Below are 23,295 nucleotides of genomic sequence, written 5' to 3'. Positions count from 1 at the left end.
CCCTCTCCACAGATGCCCCGACACTGCGAGTAACAGCACATGAGCACAGAGCCAATTAACCTTCCAGACGCTGGCCAGTGCGCTGGCAGGAAAACCTCCACAGGCTTTTGTTTCAGTGTACACCTCTTTATTGGCGCGGCCTATATGTCTCCTGGCAGAGCGTTGGGTGCGGGTAGGGTGGAGGGTTTTATTGGCGTGGCCTATGTGTCTCCTGGCAGAGCGTTGGGTGCGGGTAGGGTGGAGGGTTTCATTGGCGTGGCCTATGTGTCTCCTGGCAGAGTGCTGGGTGCGGGTAGGTGTAGAGGGTTTTATTGGCGCAGCCTATGTGCCGGCTGGCAGAGCATTGGGTGCAGGTAGGGTGGAGGGTTTTATTGGCGCGGCCTATGTGTCTCCTGGCAGAGCGCTGGGTGCGGGTGGGGGTGGAGGGTTTTATTGGCGCGGCCTATGTGCCGGCTAGCAGAGCGCTGGATGCAGGTAGGGTTGGAGGTTGGCGTTTGATGGGTCATTAGTACAATCATGCCTCAGACTTACACTGCCGGCCGGGGACACTAATCTTAATCTTTCTGGCCCTACCCCTCTGCAGAGGGAACTGGAGGGCATGTGTATGAAGGTCTGCTGGGTGCAGAAATCTAATTATGGAGATGCCATAACCAGTCAAGCGCAGGCCAGGAGTGTCGGTGCTGTGAGAGGGGGTGTTTGGTGTTTATTTGGGCTGCTCTCTCAGTACGTGAGCTGGGGCGTGCGCAGCCCATGGATACAATCAATAGTGCAGCCGCAGCAGTTCATCAGCTGAGTGCTAGAGGGCAGGAAAAACGCTTGCTCTAAAGCTGATCTCCTAGTTCTTCAGACACACAAACAACTGCGACAGTCCAGGCCTGCTCGCCCGCCCTGGCCTGGCTTGGGACTGGGAGCTCCCGGCATTTAACAAACTCGGGCACTTGGCGCGCTACTAACCGAGGCCCTTCCGTTTGCCGTGAACCAGTCGCTGTCGGAACTAAAGTGCCATCCAAGAGCCACTGCCCCGTCTGTCCCTGGGCCCAGCAAACGCCACGCGGGAGGGGAACTGAGAAACCGGCACAGGTAACATTAGCGCTGCACAGGGCAGTGTTCCTAAAGCAAGTAAAGAGAGGCTCATGTCTCTCTCTCCTAAGCGCTTCACCAGGCACACCCCACAGGGCCCTCTGGGACCGCTGGCCTAGACGCACTCTCAGACACTCACCGCTCAGCCCCACATTTCCACACAACAAAGCTTTTCAGCAGAGCAAGGGCCTGGAGGGCCAAAGGAGAAGGAGAAGGGAAAGGAAAAGCGCTGGCAGCTGTGCACTCCAAGTGCCGGCGGAACAGCCTGGCCTGGGGGTAGCGAGGTAACGGCAGAGGCTGGCAGCCTGATGGTCAGGAGAGACATGGAACTTGTTTGTAGCCGTGTATAAAAACGTCCCCCAAGGAAGGTGGCTTTGTCCGGCCCTGGGGACAACAAACCCCTCTCACTGGCTGAGCCGGCGTCGTCAGGGGGTGCGCATGCATTGCGGTGCGGCGAAGTCTGCTAAGAACTATGGCTGTGCTTCGCTCGACGATACCCCTGGCTAGGCGCCCTCGATCCCTCGCTAATTCGGTGGGCTTGGGGGCTCTCCCGAAGCGTGCTGGGGTGGCTAATTGCGCAGTCAGCGCAGCACACAGGAGGAGCACACGCATGCAGCCAAATGCCATCGTCGGTCGTCGTCATCACCAGACAGAGCAAAGAAACCGGTCAGGACCCCACGCGGTAACGCCAAGCAACCACGTGGCCGGTCTTATTGTCAGCCAGTTCTTGCCTCACACGTGTCTTCCAAATACTGGTTTTTCTCTCTCTCAAACCGTACATTGGGGTTCACACATTTTTCCAGGGATTTCCGTCCCACAGTCAGCAGCCAGCCTGGTCTCTCTTTTGCACCGAAATAACGGGGTTGGTCTGAGCCATTTTCTGATCACAGTCTAGGAGCTTAGCTATGAGATCCCCTGCCTCGTCCTTCAGCCTCTGCCTCATTCACCGCACCCCTTCCAACTTCCACAACAAACCAGGCAGGGCCCCACCGACACCAGCCTCCTTCACCGCACAGCGCTGGCTCCTCCCCGAGCACTCGCTAAGGCGGCGTCCCGGCGGTAATGCAACAAAGGACTGCGTCCTAATGCATGCGCACGAGGGGACCCGCGAAGGCTGCGCGGGTGCCTTATTTCTGGCATCAGGAGCTAAGCAGGAGTGACCCTGGCCATGAGATGCCAGAAGACAGGACGCTGCAGCGCACCAACATGCCAGCTGGTGCCGGCTTCGTACGCTGGCAGGGAGGGAATCGGCAGAAGGCTCTGGGAACCAATGGAGGTACAGGCTCAGACGCCTGAGGTGCGTGGCAATAACAACGTAAGGGAAGAGCGCAGCCCAACCTTATCAGGGTGAAAACGTTAAGCTCTGGACCAAGGCAGAGCCTGGTTTCCATAGGAACATTAGCCACAGCCTACACCACTGAGGTCTGCACGGTGCGCCGGGGGTAAGACCCCTCATGGGCCACCTCTTGCTCAGCAGCAGTCTCTGCTGGGGCAGTGCGAGTGCACGATGATCTGGCGCCAGGCCTCTCAGCCATCCCACATGGTCTCTGCCTGCTTTGCTGGCTTGCAGAGCTGCTAATTCTGCTACCTATGCTGATAAAGATACTGCCAAGTCCCAGGGCCTGTCCCGCGTGGCCGTGCCTCTGCGGTGCACGCCTGGGCTCTCCTCACCCGGGCAGTAACAGGGCTGGGGCTGGCTCAGCCCCCGGAACGCTCCTTGGGAAGCAGCACGGCAGACTGGATCGTGCAGGGTGTGTGCATAACACTGCGTGATCTCTGGCACTGCCAAGCGGCACCGACCGGCCTCAGCCCGCCAGCTCCGAGAGGGGCCAGGCTGGGGAGCTGTCCTTGCCTGCTGAGCGGCTTGGGGGCGTGATGGCACTGTGCATGGCAAAGGAGAGAGAACCAGCCCGGCCTGCCCTGGCTCCCCAGCACTGCACTTGCAGGGCGTTTTACCCTCACCCTGGCAATGATTTCACATCCTAGCGAAGGAGCCATCAGAATGGATCAGCGTCACAGGCAGCCGCCAACGGTGTCGCAGCCGCGCCTGGGCACAGCGCAGGCAAGAAAAACCGATTCAGCCCACACACGCGCATGCACACACACACACACACGCGCACACACGCACGCGCACGCGCACATGTCACCGGCTCCCACTTTCACCCTGGTTGTGAAGCTTTCTCGGAGAACCTGAATGCAAGCCAAGAGGCAGGCGCGTTTCTAGAGGGAGCAAGCCAAGAGGCAGGCGCGTTTCTAGAGGGAGCAAGCCAAGAGGCAGGCGCGTTTCTAGAGGGAGCAAGCCAAGGGGCAGGCGCGTTTCTAGAGGCAGGAACCCAAGGGGCAGTCGCGTTTCCAGAGGCAGGAAGCCAAGGGGCAGGCGCGTTTCCAGAGGCAGGAAGCAAAGGGAAGCTGCCTGTGTGTGCGGCGGCTCTGCGAGCTAGCTGAGGGGAAGCGGGCAGCCAGGGCCCCTCGCATGCAGCAGCCACTGACATGATCGGGACTGAGCGGGCTGAAGCCATCACAGTCTCGGCAGAGATACGCGGAGAAAAGCCAGGAGTCTGCCTGAGCGGAGCTGACATCTCCCCCCGGCTGGGCACCTAATGAGCAGAGACATTGCCCATTTTGGGAGAGCAAGGCAAGCTCAGCAGTCTCCAGGCTGACACCTTGCTGGCTCCGTCGCTGTTCCTGTCACCACCAGCCCGGGGGGAGGGGGGGGAAGGGAGCCGACGACACACCCCAGCCTCGCAGCCCTGGGGGAAGAAGTGAGCTAGGCGGGGTGGTGCCAGGCGGCTGTGGCCAGCCCTGCCTCTTTAGCACCACGTCCCTGCCTCATCTGCTGGCCCGTTTCCTGCTGAGCCCTGTTTTGCCTTGCTCAGTGAGCTGGGCGCTGTGTCACGGCTGCCCCCGGCTGCATGGCAAGCTACCGCCTGGGGCACCCGGGCTCAGGCACGTCACACGCACATGCCAGAGGTGAACGTCCCATCAGACCCAGTCCTGATCGTGGCTCAGAACCCAGCCCCGGTGTCCGCTCAGGGCATTTTGCCACTGACTTCAGTAGTGCAGCGTCTGGCCCATGAGCCACCTCGGCCTAAATACCAGCCACGTGCTGGCTTCGTGGAGCCAGCAACGGCCCGTTTTCAGACCCCCGGACGTGCCGAAACACGCTGGCCCATTCTTGCTCAGTGGCACGTGGCCTGGAAGAACGGACAAGCCGGGCTGCATCCTCATGGACTCTCCCTGCTGGCCTGGGGGACCCTCGGGAAACCCTGTGAAATCAACGGCCACACAGCGCTTGTAGAGCAAGGAGAACTCTCTCCTCCGCTCACTCCATCCCAGGTCAGCCAGTGTGTGCAAGGAGCTCAGCTGCCCTTCAGTTCGCTAATGCAACTCCGGTCGCGCTCGCAGAGACCTGTAACCAGCCACTGGTGCCGATCCGGGACTGACCCTGCAGAGGGGATAGGGCCAAGGCAGTGCCCACCCCATTTCAGATCACACTCCAGCAAACGCTGTACTGAAAACACTTGTGATCTCCTCTTCCACAGCACGCACCACCCCGGCAGTTGTGCTTGCTCACAAGTGTGCTAGTGAAAAAGAAAGGTCTCACAGATGCACTTTGAACGGGTATTTGCACAAGTATCACCACCAGGAGTGTGCACCTGGCCACCCTGAAAGCTCTTCGGGGTGTTAGCCAGTCAGACAACAGAGAGCACTCCACAATTAGCAGGACCATTTTCTCAGTGCAAATCGTGACCCCTGAAAGCAACAGCTGCAGCAATAAGCGCGTGCGAAGCCCATAGACTGAAACCTGCGTGTGGGAGCTATTCCCCGGAGTCTCGCCAGGCTGGCCTCAAAACCCTGGCCATGTGTGTAGTCCGCCCTTCGGCCTAGCAGGGACCCGGGTTGTGCTTGGAGGAAACCGCTGGCGTCGCCGAGGCGAGGAATATGTGCAGCAGAGCGGAACTGCTCTCCATGCAAAGGGATGCAGGGAAGAGGAAATGCCCTTCGGCAAGCAGCTTCGCGGCTGCAAAATGCACCTGTGGTTGCCCTGAAACTATCTGCAAATTGGCCCGCGCCCATGGGGTACGAGGGCAATGCCACGTCCATGGGACTGCGAGCCCACCTCCCTGGCGGGTCCTTCCTCTTTCTCCCCACCGGCGGGGACTGTCTGGTGCTCGTCGTGTCCCGAGTGCCGGCGCTGAGGCCTGAGCCCAACTGGCGAAGCGCGCCGAGACAGCAAGTCCTACCAGCTCAGAGGGCACCCAAAGTCGGTGAGCACTCAGGACACGGCCACCCTTTCGCCTCCCACGGGTGCTCTGCGGATCGATTCCTATTGGCACCTCTCTCGGGGACAGCAGCGGTGAAACCAAAGGCAACCCCGGCGGCCGTTCATGGTTCCGCCTTTGGACAGCTCTTCAAAACCTGGACTCTCCGGCAGGTCAGAACTTCTCCCAGGCCCCGTGGCTTGCAAGGCTGGGACTCTCAAACCAGCCGGGAAACAGACTCTCCAGAGCGCTGACTGTTTTGTTTGCCGTGGTATGGGCAGCCCCGCCTTGGCCGGCTTCACTTCCAGCGCCGAGTTCTCGCTACTCCTTCCCCTGGTGGATTCTAGAGCCGTTGGCCACCCGGTGTTTTCTGCGCACAAAGGCCCTTCAGCCCCTCGCGAGGCCACCTCTGGAGCCGTGCGACAGGCTACCTGGATGGAGCTGTCAGCAGCTCGTGCTGGGGCATTTGCCAGCCCCCGCCCCGGTTTCGCAGCCCTTTCCCGGGCCCTCGCTGGCTTTTCCAGTGTCCGTTTTATCAACAAGGACAACAGAACTCGTCGGCCTGGCCTGGCCGCGCAGCTTCCTTCCTGGCTCTCCGCCCTTGCACTAATCTGCGTGGAAACGCATTTTGTCCGCATGGCCCCAGCTTGCCGCAGGGTCCTGGTGATACCACGTCACTGCCCCATCCTCCTTATGGATCCTGTCGCCAGTCTGGTGTCAGCGGCACGTTTTAGCAGCAGCAGCACTTGCAAGTCTCCTTCCAGCTGGCCTATGAAGATGTGAATGGCAGCAGGACTGGAGCAGGCTCTGCAGAACTGGAAACACGCAGCACCAGTGAGTCTTTTGAAATCTGCCCCTTAGCCGGCTCTGAGTCCATCGGAGACGTGGCTGCCGCCCAGCCCAGCAGCGTCCCTATCGCCTTCGCTAGCCTTTGCAATGGCAGGCAGGGCTCCTGCATTTGTGAACACGAGAAAACCGGCCCCCTGGATCCAGCAAGCGAGAGAGCGTCTGGCAAAGGAGGCAGGCAGTGCTGTTTGCAGGCAGGGCCACACTGTAAGGACACTTGCACGCTGGCATCTGCACACAGGTCCAAAGAGGCCTCCTCCACGTGGAGCCCCCGTGCCCAGCCCACCAGCATGCACCCAGGCCCCTATGCCGATCTCGGAAACGAGGAGGGAAGCTCTGCAACAGCCATGGGTTCAGTGTGGTCTGGTCCCGCCCTTCCCTCCCAGCCCGATCAGCTGACACCAGTCGGGGGAACGAACTGCAGGGCTGGGGTCAGGCTCCACCTCCGCCCTCCACTGGTGCCCGTTGCAATGGGCTTCCCCACTTTGCTCCGCCAGCTGGGTGGAGACTCGCCCAGCCACGCTCACTGGCACGTGTTTGCCCAGAATACGGCAGAGGGGCTATAGGACGTCGGCACAGGACAGAGCTCACCCCGCCAGGCCTCGGCAGGAATTGCAGTCGGAGCGGAGGCGAGCAGAGGCCGGACCCTGATCCTGCGCCAGCGCAGAAAGGAGCAACTCCAGGGCAGCCACAAGTGCAATGCTACCGCAGGAGCAGGCCCGCATGCTGGGAGCCTGTCTGCCTTCGGCCAGGCCACATCCCAGCGCTAGCTTGGAGTCTGGCACAGGGAGGGGCCTCCTGCCCTGCTGGTAAGCGAAGAGAGGGGGACTCCTCTTTTACAGGCAAACCAGCTGTGCACGGGCTCAGCCAAAGTCGAGCTGCTCAGCATTCTCCTTCCTCCATGCAAAGCCCACGGGAGTCGTCAGACCAGCCCTGCCATGGCCACACAGTACAGCCACGGCCAGAACTCGGCTCCCCAGCAAGCCTGCCGGCACAAATCACCCAGGAAAGTGCCAACCTCGCCCAAACCAGTAACTGTATTCCCACATGAAAACCAAACAGCGGGTGCTAGAGCGACCCAAGCTGGGATTCCAGAATCTGTCTTAGGCTGAACTTTCATCTGCCGATGCCCTAGAGCAGGGGTGTCCAAACTTTTTTCAAAGAGGGCCAGATTTGAAGAAGTGAACATGCGTGAGGGCCGACCATTTTGCCTGACATTCTTTGAACCATTAAAATTAAATGCAAATTAACTATTTTATGCAAAGTTTATTGCAAACGGCATACTTTTCATTTCGTCACATGGATGACAAATCTAAACAGGTGTTAAATCACTCTGCCTTTCATATCTGAAGGCCAGATGAAAAAAAAATCCAGGAAGCTGAAATATATGTCAGGAACATTGTAAAGTACATTACATATTATCAACTTTTAAGTTAAAAAAATATGAACAGGAACATAACACCAACTATACATGCTGTGTCCAAATATATTTATAACTGATTTAGACCAACTGACATTAACTGAGATTTTACAATGTATTCATCTCAATTGAAAAAAAAACTTGCCTACACTAATGTGAAGGGTGAAACTGAGATCTGGACTGCAGCACAGGAGAGCGCAGGGCACGCTGGCCTCATGGCGGCACGGGAGCAGGGCGAACCCGCAGCCAAGCGGGGGAGCGGGGTTGCGGACGTGCCCTACATGGCAGGCTTTAGGACCGCAGCGGCCGCCATGGACGGCGGCGGCGCGGACGGAAGCGGCGCGCTGTGCGCGCCAGTTCAGAGGAGCACCAGGGAGCCAGGAGAGGTGGAGGAAGCGGGGGGCTGTCCCCGCACTCTCAGCCCCAAAGCGGAGGACCCGCGGGGTCGGAGAGCGCAGGGCACGCTGGCCTCACGGCGGCCCGGGGGCAGGGCGAACCCGCAGCCAAGCGGGGGAGCGGGGCTGCGGACGTGCCCTACAGGGCAGGGTCTAGGACTGCGGCGGCGGTGGCAGCGCGGCCCGAAGCGGCGCTGCGCGCGCCAGTTGAAAAAAGCACCGGGGAGCCGGGAGAAGTGGGGGGCCGTATTAAATCCGACCGCGGGCCGCAATTGGCCCGCGGGCCGGACTTTGGACATGCCTGCCCTAGAGCCAAGAATACAGTTCTCAGATGCTAGCTCTCCACTGTTAGTTGTGTTTTCTGGTAGACCAAAGAGAAATGCGTGGTTGCAATCGGACATCGGTATGGTATGGTACAGTACGGTGTGGTACGGTACGGTAAGGTAGGGTACGGTAGGGTGTGGTACAATAGGGTAGGGTACAGTACGGTGTGGTGTGGTACGGTAGTGTAGGGTATGGTACGGTATGGTAGGGTACAGTACGGTACGGTGTGGTGTGGTTGGTAGGGTACAGTACGGTGTGGTACGGTAGGGTACAGTATGGAACGGTGCGGTGTGGTGTGGTTGGTAAGGTATGGTACGGTGTGGTACGGTAGGGTACAATATGGAACGGTACGGTGCGGTATGGTGTGGTTGGTAGGGTATGGTACGGTAGGGTACAGTACGGTACGGTGTGGTGTGGTGTGGTTGGGAGGGTACAGTAGGGTAGGGTACAGTACGGTGTGGTGTGGTTGGGAGGGTACGGTAGGGTACGGTATGGTGTGGTACGGTGTGGTGTGGTGTGGTTGGGAGGGTACGGTAGGGTAGGGTACAGTATGGTGTTGTACGGTACAATGTGGTGTGGTGTGGTGTGGTGTGGTGTGGTTGGGAGGTTACTGTAGGGTAGAGTACGGTATGGTGTGGTACAGCACGATGTGGTGTGGTTGGGGGAGTACAGTAGGGTAGGATACGGTGTGGTGTGGTGGGGAGGGTACGGTAGGGTAGGGTACAGCATGGTGTGGTACGGTACGGTGTGGTGTGGTGTGGTTGGGAGGGTACGGTAGGGTAGGGTACGGTATGGTGTGGTTCGGTGTGGTGTGGTGTGGTGGGGAGGGTACGGTAGGGTAGGGTACGGTGTGGTACAGTAGGGTACAGTACGGTGTGGTGCAGTTGGTAGGGTACGGTATGGCGTTTGTGTGGGTAAAATGCAGCGCACAGGGGGACTGATTTGCTGTTGCTAGTTTCTGATTAACGACAAGCGCACACAACTTGGTCGGGGGCAGATACCGAGGCCTCGCTCCAAATGAGCCCGATCCTGTGCCTGGGGTCCAGCTCAGCTGGCGCCGGCTGTTTTTCCTCTGCTGGCGGCTCCGCGCAGCGGTGCCGGCGCACCAATCTGTACCGTGTCGCTTGCTCTACACCACGGGCTAGCTTGCTGGCGTGAGGACTCCCTTTGCCTCCCTCACAACACACAGCCACCCTGCCACTCTAGGGTACCAGTGGACCTGGGCTCAGTGGCTGTGGGAAATCTCCTGCCTCTGCCCAGGCCAGCAAGCAGCCCCGAAACCTCGTGCTGGTGAGGCGCCAGGTGCCGTTGTTCGCGCTGCAGGATCCTCCCCCGAGAGGCTGCCCAGCGTCACAGCTGCCGACCCAGGGAGGTAGGACAATTCCTGAGGCCATTTCCTTCCTAGGCCTCTTGTACCATCCGCCTCTCAGCTTACCCTGCCTTCCCGTCCTCCTCAGCCCCTCGCGCAGGAACAGCTCGGCTCAACGCACTCCGCTCTGGGGTAACTCTTGGCTGCCAGCTCAGCGGCTGTTGCCTGTCTGTGCCACAGGGCCAGAGAACATGTGGCTGCATCTCTCTCCTTTCTTGGCCCCTTCGCGCCTCAGGAAGCAGGTTGCAGCTCACGGACACTCATCCTCTGACAGCCTAATCAGTCTGCTCGTCATCAAGGTGCCGACTGGCTCTTTGGGCTGAGGCAGATCCATCCCGAGCCATGAGGCCTCGGCCGCACACCTCGCACTCAGTGCCACTGGCACCGGGGTGCAGCCTGGCTGCAGGTCCAGGCCTCCGGGAGCTTCCTCCGTCGCCCACCACGCGGCGCTCGGTCTGCACTCGGCGGGGACAGAAATAGAGGTCACCGCTCCAGGGGAAAGAGGAGGCGAGCTGTAATTAGCTGGAGCTTGGCACAGACATGCCCGGAGCCTCCTGCCACGGCTCAAAGTCGTTTGGATGACATCCGGGAACCAGCACTCGCTGCCAAGAGAGAAGATTAATGCTCAAGGGACCAGCGGAATTCCAGACCTACCTACCGGCTCCCACGGCCGCCTGGATCCCCCAGGCCATGCAGAAACCCACCTCTGCCTGGCTTCTCACAGAGACCAGAGCTGAACGCTACACACCCGGCAGAGTCTGAGCAGGAAGGAAAGCCGGCCTGGCCTTTGTGCTTCAGCTCACTGGACATTCATTCCGGCTGATCGTGCCAGGAGAAGTCCAGGAACACTTTGTTAGTAAACCCAGAACCCCGCAAACTGCTGTTGGCAAAGGACTCGAGCATCAGGCATCTGGCAGAGGAATCAGGGACTGCCATTATGGGCAGGTCTGCCCTGGGGTGCAGGGAGCTCCTGGAGAAGCTGTTGGAGGTGGGTTCTGCTCTTGGATTTCTACCATGCAAACGGCCAGGAGAACCATTTGTTTTGCTCGTGCTTGGATGCAGAAAAGCACCCGGAGATACGGACCCTTCTCCGAACCACGTCTGAATTCTTCACACACCCGCACCGATGCGCCTGGGCCGGCCTGCAGCCAGGGGAACAGAAGTGGGGAAAGAACCCAGACAGGAAGAGGGGGCGCAGGGGGCCTTGGGCAGACTGAAGTGTCAGAATCAAGGGGGGGTTCGGTTGTGGGGGTGAGAGGCAAGCTGCCCCGCTGACACCATGCTCTTCATCTCCGTCGGTGGCCAATGGAAGCTGCAAAGCCAGTGCGCAGAGCCACCCGGCCGCCTGCCGGCAGCCGCCTGAGGTAAGCGCTGCCCCCCAAGCAGGCAGCCACCTGGCAACCCTACTGACTCCATGAGCAATGCTGGCTTCTAGAAACTTCCGGGCGGTAACGCTCCCGCTAGCCCGTCAAGTGGGTGCACAAATCTCAGCTCCCTGCTGCTTCCGCTGGTGCCCAGGAGATGGCACTGGAACACAAGCCACTTCTTTCGCCGGTCCTCCTCCCGGCCTTTGCCCGGTCAAATTGTTCCCAAGATTGTATTTCGGGATTTGCCCTGCTGTGCACTGGGACCTGCCCCTTAGCAATTTCTCTTCCTATTCCAGAGTCATAGCCCGGGTTTTCAGTCTCCAGACAATTCCTGTTCCTTCTGGAGCACCACGACCATTTGCAATGAAAATCAGCATCATCCTGCTAGCTTTCTACCCTGGCAACCCATGCGCCAGAAATTCTCCCATAATGCACTGGCTGTGTGCGTTATTTAGGACTTATGATGGAAAAGGGTGTAGATCTGCCTCGAGGCAAGCACAGGTGCAGATGCTAACGGCGGGCAAACGACAGGTTATTTATCGGCTATTTGATTTACTAGGAACACAATATTGAGTTGCTAGTTAGCCTGGGGTGAAAACGGTGCACTGGAAAGCAGGGTCGGAGCCCAGCTGGGCAATCTGGAGTTTATTGGCTAGACAGGGAGAGAGAAACAGGTTTATACGCATGCAAATGATGAGCGATTCTTGCCTAAATGAACAATACTCTCCTGTAGCCATTTTAATTTCTGTAGCTGGGGAGGTAAACGTCTGACCTTAGCGTGTGCTCACATGATAGGAACCATTTTACATAAGAACAGCCGTACTGGGTCAGACCAAAGGTCCATCTAGCCCAGTATCCTGTCTGCCCACAGTGGCCAGCACCAGGTACCCCAGAGAGGGTTGACCGAAGACAATGATCAAGGGATTTGTCTCCTGCCATCCTTCTCCAGCCTCTGACAAACAGAATAGACAAGGCAAGACAGAGAAGGCAAATTTTCTAATTGCCTTCCTAGCTGGATGCCTTGTGGGGACATCGGGGTGGGCAGCGTCTCTATTCCTGAGAGCCAGCAGGACCCTCTAGAGACCCATCTGCGAGGCCTCTGTCTCCGTGTACCCCGCACATCTGCACTGACTACAGGGAAGAATCCGTGTGGACGCCCCTCGCTCTGGATTTGACTCGCTACCGCGGGAGTGCCGGAAAGGGGAGTCACTCTGCCTGGGGTGCTCTGAGACGTGTGCTCGCTGCAGGAACGTGCGCAGGGCCCGGTGCCCTTTCTAGGACACAGCTACTATTGCCCTGGCGCAGCAGCAAGCGTGCCCTCCCAGCCCCTTACAGGACCAGCACAGCCCCCAGGCAGGGCAGGGGCGGGGGGCGAGCTACATCTGTGTGTGCTGCACCAGACAAGCCACCTCCCGCACTGCACAGGCCCCTGGCTGCTTTACCAGACACCCGGCACACATCCGCAGCGTCCCAGGCACCTCGGTGGAACTCCCTGGGGGAGACAGAGCAAGTTCCTTAGCGCTGAAGAGGCTGGTTTAGGGGGGGTGCAAAGGAAGAGGCAGAAAGTCACACGTGGCGCTGAGCTGCCCCTGGAGCCCGACTTAGTAGACTACGTCCCAGGCTCGAGCTGGTCCCCCCGCCGTTCAGCACTCTGACTGGACGCGCTTCGTAGCTCCGGACCCTCTTCCAATGCAATGAGCCATTCCCCTGTCCCTTCCGGGGCCAGAAACGCCAGGGGCAGGAAAGAGGGGGCTCCGGGGTGCGCGTCCTTTTCCTGAGGAGTGTCCATCTCCCTCCAGAAAAACATGCCCAGCGGAGATGCAGGAGGCAGTCTGTGTGCCGGGACGCCTGCTGCTTTTGCCTGGGAGCTGGCGCACCCTGGCTTTCCTGGCCTGTCACTGCCTCGGTTAGTGCCCGAAACACGGAGCAAGCCGGGAACTCGCTCCGTTGTTTGAGACGGGCAGGTCTATCCGCCTCCCATTGGGGCATGCGGCACAAACAGCGCCCGCTGGAGTCACACCGCTTCCATGCCACTGCTCTGCACGTTTCCTCAGGACACGGACCGGCCAGCGAGGAGGGTGCACCTGGCACCGGAAAAGGAGGACTTGGCACTCAGATTATTGCAGTAGCGGGGTGGATGGGTGGCCGCAGAGGTGCATTCTACCAGAGCTAACAGCCGGGGGCAGGAAGCGTGCTCAGCTTTACCCCCCGCATCAGCACCGGAGCCACAGGCTGGCACGCGGTCCCCTGGGCAGCTCCTAGGGACACTGCCTCCCCTCTGCCTGGTTAGGTCCATGTTTAGGCCAAGCATAGCTGCTTGTTGGCATCCAGGTCTTCCCGGAGGGTCTTGGGTCTGTGCCCTGGATCCAGTAGCGAACGTCTGGGATCTACGGCACCATTGAAAATTAAAACCAACGCCACTTCCCCCCCCCCCCCGCCCCCGGGGGAACGAAACACCTGTTAGCTGCAGCTGCTGGCAAGGACGAAATTCCTCGGGATTGCTAAGCAGGGCCCGGTGGCAAAATTATTCCACGGCTGCGTGGAGAGAATGTGCAGCTGCGGTGTTAGCATCACAAAGGGCGCTAAGTGACTCGCCGCCCAGTCACTCAGCCCTGCACTTCTCAGCCCCAAGGGCGGCCTTTCCGGTGTGCACTCCCGATTCCATACGGCGTCCAAGCAGAGCGACTCCTTGGCGTGCCAGCCTGCCCAGCGGCTGCGAATGCTAGGGATGAGCCTTCCTCTACTCGCGCTACATAGGCGACATCTACAGCAAATGGGCCCCCGGGACGGAGACCCTGGAAGAATTCCACCGGGATTTCAACAGCTTCCACCCACCGCCAGCCTTGGCCTGGACCGGTCCACGTGAGAGATCATCTGCCGTGAGACCAGCACGCAGTTAAGCGATGGTCCCACAAACAGCACCCCGCTGACAGCTATTCTTGCCTATTCGAGCTGCCAGCCAGGACTCATGGCACGCTCGAGTGTCTGCAGCCAGGCCCCGAGACGCAACAGGGTCTGCTCCAGTGGCTGGGCTAGTCCGGCCGTGGGACGGGGAACCCTCTGGCGTGGTTTATTGCTGCCTGCCATGGAGAGGAGCGAAGCAGCAGAGTAAGTGCTGCAGCCTGGTGTTTCTTCCAGCTCCCTTGCCCCACCGCCGGCCTCCTGCCTGTGCCCCACGGCAGCCTCCGCAGTCAGGTGGCCTTGTGACGGATGCCTGGCCTTCCCCGGCCGACTGCTCGCCCCCCACGGAGCTGGGCCCAGTGTGTGGGAGGCGGGTCTGCTTATCTAACCCACAGCTTGGAATGGGGGGCCCCAAGCAGAGCACGGACAGGTAAGAGAGGGTGTGTCCAGACTGCAGCCCTCTGTCGATGCACATTAGGCACATGGAAATTGCTAACGAAGCAGGGATTTAAATATCCCGTGCTTCATTAGCATAAACAGGGCTGCCGCTTTTTTTTCGACACGGCGCTTTGTCGACAAAAAGCGGCAGTCTAGAGCAGATCTGTGAGGACTAGAGAGGGAGGGCTGTGGGAACCTAGGAAGAGCAGAGACAGAAGACACCAGCCCCCGCCGCCAGCATGGCTAGCAAGGAGGTGTGAAGTCAGCATGGGACAAATTCAGGATGGCTGATGAGGGGCAGAATTGAGGACCCTAAAGCAAAAGGAGATAAAGCAGCTGCAGCCACTGCCCGGATATTCACAGCACTGATGGAGTTCGGCAATGGACGCAGCCTTGAGTTGCAGGACGCGCGTGTGTGTGTGTGTGCGTGTGCGCGCGCACGCGAGCGAGCGAGAGACATGCTGATCTCCAGGCTGTGTTTGTGTGTGTGTGTGTGTGCACGCGCGCGAGCAAGAGAGACATGCTGATCTCGAGGCTGTGTGTGTGTGTGTGTGTGTGTGTGCGCGCGCACGCGAGCGAGAGACATGCTGATCTCCAGGCTCTGTGTGTGTGTGTGTGTGTGTGTGCGCGCGCGCACGCGAGCGAGAGACATGCTGATCTCCAGGCTGTGTGTGTGTGTGGCGAGAGCAAGAGAGACATGCTGATCTTGAGGCTGTGTGTGTGTGTGTATGTGCGCGCACGCAAGCAAGAGAGACATGCTAATCTCGAGGCTGTGTGTGTGTGTGCGCGCACGCAAGCAAGAGAGACATGCTAATCTCGAGGCTGTGTGTGTGTGTGCGCGCGCGCAAGCAAGAGAGACATGCTAATCTCGAGGCTGTGTGTGTGTGTGCGCGCGCGCAAGCAAGAGAGACATGCTAATCTCGAGGCTGTGTGTGTGTGTGTGTATGTGCGCGCACGCAAGCAAGAGAGACATGCTAATCTCGAGGCTGTGTGTGTGTGTGTGTGTGTGTGTGTGCGCGCGCGCGCGAGCGAGCAAGAGAGACATGCTGATCTCCAGGCTGTGTGTGTGTGCGCACGCGCGAGCAAGAGAGACATGCTGATCTTGAGGTTGTATTTGCAATAGGCGCTGCGCGTTGCCTTTCCCCTGAAAAGGAAGCCGTTGCCACCGCCCCCAGAATACTTTCCCTGCAGGAGCTGGCAGGTCCCTCTGCTCTGGAGGCGTTTCACAGTGCGCCGGGGAAGCAACGGAGGGGACCCTTGCTAGCACCGCACCACGCTGGCTGTGGCTGGACGACAGCCGGCCGCGGTGGAGACAGAGTCTGGATCATGTCTCTGCCATCCATCGTCTCTTGCGGCTGGGAACTGCCGTGTCCCAGTGCATCCGCCACAGCCGTGAGACGCACCACAGCTGAGCATGCAGACCCCACTGCGGCTCTGGGCTGCAGTCTCAGCGCCCATCAATCTTCACCCAGGTGCCAGGGCGCGCGCTCCCCAGATACACGGTGGGAGATCACTCTCTCCTGATCTCTGCAGGCTCATTCCATTCCCAGCCAGCCTACGCTGGGGAGCAAGAGGGCGCAAGGGGGCCTGGTTAGTGTCAGAGCGAGAGCCTGGAACGGCTGATCCCCGCCGTGTTCAAGGAGAGCCCAGTGGTCTGGCTTGCTCACTCTGCTTTGCCGTACCAAACTCGTATCTCCCGGCATGTGATGTGGGGCCGGCCCGGCCGGGATACCTGGCTCAGCATGCTTGTGTTGGAGATCACAGCCTCTGCTTTGGGAAAGCACAGGCGCTTTCAGAAGGGGCATTCTCCGCATAGTTTTCAACCCCTCTGTTAGTCACTGCTGGTTACAATCAACAGCCCCTTTGAATTAGGCCCCTCAGACTCATAGCCCCTCTTGTGCACGTGCACATTGGGTTGGGGTGGGCTGCTTACGATGGTGGTCCCTGGCAAATAGTGGCAGAAGTGGTAAAAGAGGGAATTGTCCTGATTGTGGTGGCAAATATTCACTAGGGCTGGTTGGGAATTTTCCAGCTGAGGGATTTTGCCTTTTAGCAAAAATCAAAAGTTTCTGTGGGAAGATTTTAATTCTGGGAAAAAAAAAATCAGTTTTCCATCAGGAAAATCAAAGTGCCAGCTCAGAAGCTGCCCACCTGGACAGCTCTTGCCAGTCTGACTCCGGGAGAAAGAAAAATTGACAGGAACTCACCAGGGCAGCGGGTAAAAAAATGTTCAGCTCTCCTGAGACGGAATGTTCCTGGGAATCCCGTCCGGGAGAAATCTGGTATTTGTGACTTTTTATCCTGACTCAAGACAAAACGTTTTTCAAAAATGGAAAATGTGCCAGGGGCAGGGATTTCCATTTCCCAGCCAGCTCCAGTGTAACCGTTTGCAGCACATGGCAAGTCTGCAGTCTCACTGAGGGCATGTCTACGCTACAGAGTTGTGTCGGGAAAACGGCCGTTTTCCCAACAAAACTTGAGGAACATCTACGCTGCAATCGCGTTCTTCCGCAAGAAAATGGACAGAACGGGGGAGGGGTTTTCCCGGCATTGGTAATCCTCGTTCTACAAGAAAGAAGCCTTTTTCCAAAAGAGCGCTCTCGCCAAAAGGCATGTGTGGACGGAGAAGAGGGAAGAGGAAAAGAGCACAGGTGCCCTGGTTGCCATTCCATCCATAGCAATCACGGCTGACATGCCAGAGAGTGTCCATTCAGTGTGGCCACTTTTTCAAAAAAGCAGCTGGCCATTTCAATGCACTTTGGCAGTGTGGACGCTCTCTTTCGGAAGAAGTTTTTCAGATGACCTCTTCCGAAAAAAGTTTCTTCCGAAAGAAGCCTGCCGTCTAGACACAGACTGAGACTAACCATTTCCTGGGGTGGGGGGCATTCTCTTTCCAAAATGGCAAGAGCCACCAGGCTGAGCTCAGCAAAAGAGCACCCAGGGCACAGTTGCCCAAATGTTCCTCCCCAAAAAACTTCACTAGCATCCAAGTGAGATAGCGCAAGCAGGGCGCTACAGCCCAAGAGAGCCAGCGTGACTGGTGCACTAGTGTGGGGCAATGAGAGTTGAGGCAGTGTGGGATTCAGCCTTAGGCCAGCTGTCCAGCACACCTACAAGTTATCAGTCAGGAAAGACAGTTTAAACCCAAAGTGAATGATAACTGGGAATTATTGAAGAACATTTATTAGTTGTCCAAAAAGTCACAGTTAAGAAAGAAGGTCAAAAATGAATGAGAGAAATAGGAAGTTGATAAGAGTGAAGATCAGAAGACAGGCACTGTAGAAAATTGATAAGGGAAGCAAAAGAAGAAGAAGAAGAAGAAGAAGAAAAGAGAGAAATACATGGCCAGAAAAGTTAAGCATAGAAAGAAGATTTTTCTGTATATTAGGAACCAAACAAATCCTAGAAGTGTGATTGATCCACTACTAAAAAGAAATGGTAGAATAATGCAGAAAAGGTAGGCATATTCAATAAATATTTCTGGTTTATATTTGGGCAAAAAGAAAGAATGGAGTTATTGTCATGCAGTGATGACAATGAAATACTTTCCATTCCAGTAATAACTCTGGTGGACATTAGACAGCAGCTGTTAGCTATTTTTAAATCAGCAGATCAGAATGGCTCGTATCCAAGAGTTTTAAAAGAGCTAGCCAAGGAGCTTGGGATGCCCGCAATGCTGCACAGAGCATGGACACAGCGTGATAGACTCAAGGAGCTCACTGCTTTTAGCGTAACAAAAGGAAGGTTAAGGGGGGACCCAATCACAGTCTTTAAGTACCTTCCTGGGAAATGAATATTTAATAATGGGCTCAAGGAAACCCATTGGAACAATTTACCAAGGGGTGTGGTGGCTTTTCCATCATGGAGAATTTTCCGTCAAGATTGGCTGTGTCAAAGCTCTCTGCTAGGAATGGTGGGGAGGGCAGGTCTCTGACCGGTGCTGGACAGGTCAGCCTGGATGGTCCCAGAGCTCTCTTCCGGCCTTGGGATCTCGGAAACAACCACCCCTGTCGGCTAGCACCCCACCTGTTCCCCTCGAAGGCTGCCCCTTCCAGTCTCTACTATCAGCTAAGCCAGGCGAGCAAGGGGGTTTCCTCACCCAAAAGGGCAAGCGAACCAGGGAAGGTGTCGGGACGGAAGCCGTACTTACCGCCTGACACGGCAAATATATTCCCCGTCTCCCTTCCTTGCGGTCACGTTAGTAAAGGCTAAGGGGGTTTGCATGGTGCATTTGCTATGGGACGAAGCAGGCTGAGGTCTCTGGATGCCAGACCCCCAACTGCCCTTCACAGCGTGATGCCGAGTGGCCGGGTCACGTCCCCCTCTAGCGCCATGTAAATCAATGCAGGGCCGTCTCTGGAAAATGGAAGTGGAGACAAATGCCCCAGTGTGAAAGCAGGAGCCAGGGCAACGATGGTGTAAGACTCCCCCACTTCTAGCGGCTCCTCCGAGCGGCCAGGGACAACGCTGCCTGCGTGCAGGCTGGTGGGAAGGAACAGGCAGGGCGTGCTTGGGGGGGTGGCCGGGCCAGTCTGCGGGAGCCACAGAAGCAGGGTGCGTATAAGGGAGAAGGTGCCCGTGTTCCTGACGCTAGTGAAGCCCGGGTGGAAGCGGCGCATTTGCAGCATGTGGCGTGACAGCCCCCACCCCACAGGGCAGACAAGGGACAGAACCGGTGTGAGCCCTGGTACGAGGGGCGGCCAAAGCAGCAACACCTCGTCTGCTGGGTCACAGATCCGGGCTGCCCACTGCGGGGCAGAGCGAAACGGCCAGTCTCCCCGCGAAGGGCGGCTCGTGGCTCCATCCCTCCAGGTGGATTTGGGATCGCTCAGCCCTCAGACCTCCCTGGGAGCGCCCCCCTGCCCCTTCGGGAAACATTCCAGGCATAGTTTTGCCAGGCAGCAGAGGCGGATAAATGCCTGCGCGCTTGGTAAGGGCCAAGGGCCGCCTGCAAATGCCTGGCCAGGGTTTGTTGTTCTTGCGATAAAGCCCCGCTAATCTCCGCAGCAGGGCTTAGCGCGAGAGGCCTCCCGAGCAGACCGGCCGCACGCACGCCGCGCTGTCCCCGCTCCGACTCAGCCCTTCTCCGGAGAGACACGAGAGCGCCTGGCCTGCCCACGCTGGCGGCACGCTGAGACCGAGCCCAGAGCCAGCAGCAGGGTTTGTCAGGGATTAAGAGAGACCCACCTCCCTGTCTCCAGTCTCGAGCGGAGTAGTGTCCATCATCATTAGGGCCCTGCCAGATTCACAGCCCTGAAAAACCCAGTTTTCACAGGCCACGAAAGCTGGTGACCAGAGCCATCCCACCCAATTCGGGGCACCCCGCCGGGCCCAGGGGAGGCCTGGTGCAGGCAGGTGGGCTCAGCCTGCTCCCCGCTGGCTACAGTCCCCCCGCTCCCAGCCCCGTGGAGGGGCTGCGACGGTCTCCACACTCACAGAACAGGAGGAAGTGCCCCTGCTGACAGCACCAGGCCCCCTGAGAAGCCCCAGGCCGCGTGGGGTGGAGCAGCGGCAGAGGGGGATTCTCCAGACCCCTCCCCCCCAGGAACAGCCCTGCAGTCAGACCTGGGCAGCTGGAGAGACCCCCAGCCCCACTTTTGGGTCACAATTCCCCCAGCGCCACCCCCAGTGGTCCAGAGCGGAGCAGCCAAAGCCAGGCCATGTAAGGGTATGTCTACACTACCCCCCTAGTTCGAACTAGGGGGGTAATGTAGTCATCCGGAGTTGCAAATGAAGCCCGGGATTTGAATTTCCCGGGCTTCATTTGCATGAAGCCAGCCAGCGCCATTTTTAAATGCTGGCTAGTTCGAACCCCGTGCCGCGCGGCTACATGCGGCACAGGCTAGCTAGTTCGGATTAGGCTTCTGAGCAAGCCACCCCATGGACAGGACTTCGCCCCAAGGTGCCTCGTGGGCCCCGGAAAGCGAGCTGGCAGTGGGTCTGAGAGCTGGCTCTCGCCAGGACAGAGCCCGCAGCAGGTGTGCGCAGGGGTTCACCCTGGCGGGGCGGGCTCTGGCAAGCAGGTACCTCCGCACCCCCGGAGGTCTGCCACTGCCCCACCGCCCGGGCCTCTGCGCGAACCCCCTTGGGGAGCGGGAGCCCCACCCAAATGCCCCGTGGGCTAGTCTGCGCACAAAGCCTGCAGCCAGCGCAGCCCAGCCGGGGACAACGGTGCCCGAATGCCCGGCTGAGAAACCTGGGCCGGGCCCCGTGGACCTGGCCCACGCCGCTGCTTAGCAATGGGGCAGCCCGCACAGGCCGGGGCTCTCCCACGCCACACCAGTGGCTGCAAGTCCCAGAGGTCTGGGGTCCCTGTGGCCACCTGAGAACAAGGGGGTGTCTCAAACCAGGGCACAGACCCTCTTGGAGGCCTGGCACGGGGGGAGGGGGGGCTGTCCCACCCTGCGGGGGCCCTAACCAGGCTGGGGGTGGGCCCGGCCTCCTTAAGTGAGGCCCTGTGGAGGGAGAGAGCAGTTACCCCGGAAGGAGCTGGGGGCAGTTGGACAGGGAGACGGGGGGGGGGGGGGTCTGATGAGCGATACCTGAGCCAGGGGAGGGGCGGGTCAGCCCACGGACTTGAGCAGCCCAGGCGCAGCAGCCCCGTGCCCCTCTGCAGAGCCCGGCCGGGCTGGGCTTGGGGAAGGTCTGGCCGGAGGGCCAGGCGCTCTGGCCAGAGTAGCCGCGGGAAGCGTAAGGGGGGGGACCTCACCTCACACGGGAGCGCCCCCATCCGGCCTGCACTGCCCCAGCCTGTTCGGCTACTCAGCCCCCCGGCTGAGTCACAGGTGTGAAACCACAGCCCCGCTTGGGGCACCCCTCCAACGGGGGCACATCCTGGCACCCTGGGAGTGGGGCCCCACTGCAGACAGGAGCAGTGCCTCCAGGGAACCCCTCCCGGAAACAACTCCCTGCCCTGAGCTCAGGCCGTTATCCTCCAGTTCACGGTCTCTGAGCCACTCCCCCAGGATGGCCAGTTACCCCAGGGGCGCTCCCCCCTCAGGTCTAGGCTGCAACTGCCCTGATGCTGGCACTGCAGCTTCTTATATCATCCTTCCTGGCCCCTGATTGGCCAGTTTCTTCCCAGCCCCTCTAGCCAGCCTGGAGGACTTCTCTATGGCCCTTTCTAGCCTCAGGGCCTGGTCCAGCCTTGTATTGGGAGAAACGGAGGCACAGGAGTGGGCATGTTAAGGCAGCTGCATTGTCCCAGGGCCCTCCCTCTTCAGAGCCAAACACGTAGGCTGAGTTGTGAGCACGTCTGTGCCCTGGGTCGACAGGCTCTCCTCAGAAGAGGTAAGCACACGCAGGGCTTAGTTTGTGATGAAAAAGGTGCCGCGCTCCAGCTCTGCAGCATCTCACACACACCCCATGCCCCCCCACACCTCCATCCACACACCCCATGCCCCCCCACACCTCCATCCCCATGCCCCCCCACACCTCCATCCACACACCCCATGCCCCCCCACACCTCCATCCCCATGCCCCCCCACACCTCCATCCACACACCCCATGCCCCCCCACACCTCCATCCCCATGCCCCCCCACACCTCCATCCACACACCCCATGCCCCCCCACACCTCCATCCACACACCCCATGCCCCCCCACACCTCCATCCCCATGCCCCCCCACACCTCCATCCACACACCCCATGCCCCCCCACACCTCCATCCCCATGCCCCCCCACACCTCCATCCACACACACCCCATGCCCCCCCACACCTCCATCCCCATGCCCCCCACACCTCCATCCACACACACCCCATGCCCCCCCACACCTCCATCCACACACACCCCATGCCCCCCCACACCTCCATCCCCATGCCCCCCACACCTCCATCCACACACACCCCATGCCCCCCCACACCTCCATCCCCATGCCTCCCCACACCTCCATCCACACACACCCCATGCCCTCCCCACACTTCCACACCTCCACCCATGCACATCCACACCCCCATACACACACACACCCACACACACACACACACTGCTCCCCCTCCCACCCCCGCCCCACACGCCCACACTGGAGTCAGCATTTCGAGGGAGTGGACGGGGCAGCAGGGGCTAGCCAGACTGGCGGCTGCTGAATAACCAGGCAAGACCCCCATGCATGTGTGTTGTTTTCAGTCCATTGTTCTGGAGAGACCCCCCCCCCCGCTACTGTGTCACCCGCGGTAAGAGGGCAGCCACAGGCGCTCGGGGGTCAGATTCCGGTTGTAGCCTCTCTCGGGCTGATCCCCACTTCGCTGTCACTGGGAGGAGCAGGAGCAGGCCCTGCGCAGCCCCCAGCACCGCGCTGCTTCCTGGCATCCCACCGCGGCAGCACGGAGCCCTTTGCCCTCTCCTTCCCGACGGCAGCCTCTGGCAGCACTGCGGCCGCAGCGCTCCATCCAGCGCTGGCGTCACCCCCGGGATCCAGGGAGCCGGGCCACAGCGGGAGAGCCCAGGCTCCAAGTTGCCCAGCTGTCCATGGAGGCCAGCGGCCAGGGCAGGCTGCAGACCAGCCCTTCCGGAGCCACACCCTGCTGGTCAGCCCTTCCTCTGCCCCTTGCGTGTGTCACGGCTCAAAGTCTTGGCCCAGCCTGTGCCCAGTGTGACGTAGTGGGGGTACCTTGCTGGTTGCTATGCTGAGCAGTGGGTTGTGAGTGACCTCCACTGGCTGCTGCCTGCAGCACGGCCCGGCAGGGCAGGGGATGAGTCATTATGCAAAGGGGCTTCGAACCTGTCTGACCAGTGATCTCCCAGGGAGCGGAACAATGGGAAGGGGAGTGGAGCCCTGGCGGGGGCAGGGCTGGAAGTGAGTTAGGGTATGTCTACACTACCCCGCTAATTCGAACTAGTGGGGTAATGTAGGCATACCGCAATTGCAAATGAAGCCCGGGATTTGAATTTCC

At 59.3% G+C, this 23,295-nt stretch overlaps 1 protein-coding gene across 1 annotated transcript in view; it reads right to left on the bottom strand.

Moving 5' to 3' along the window:
• The window catches only part of PCBP3 (poly(rC) binding protein 3), a 94,798-nt gene extending 73,026 nt beyond the window's left edge, over nucleotides 1-21,772 (bottom strand). Inside the window, exon 1 of the mRNA XM_075934118.1 lies at nucleotides 21,112-21,772. The gene's annotated coding sequence lies outside the window, so the exon portion shown is untranslated. The remainder of the gene's footprint in view (nucleotides 1-21,111) is intronic.
• Nucleotides 21,773-23,295: the final 1,523 nt, after the last annotated feature.

The sequence above is a fragment of the Pelodiscus sinensis genome, chromosome 7, assembly GCF_049634645.1.
Source record: "Pelodiscus sinensis isolate JC-2024 chromosome 7, ASM4963464v1, whole genome shotgun sequence".
NCBI classification, from domain to species: Eukaryota; Metazoa; Chordata; order Testudines; family Trionychidae; genus Pelodiscus; species Pelodiscus sinensis.
The sequence above is the reverse complement of the archived record's forward strand: the minus strand, read 5'-3'. Positions and strand labels throughout refer to the sequence as shown.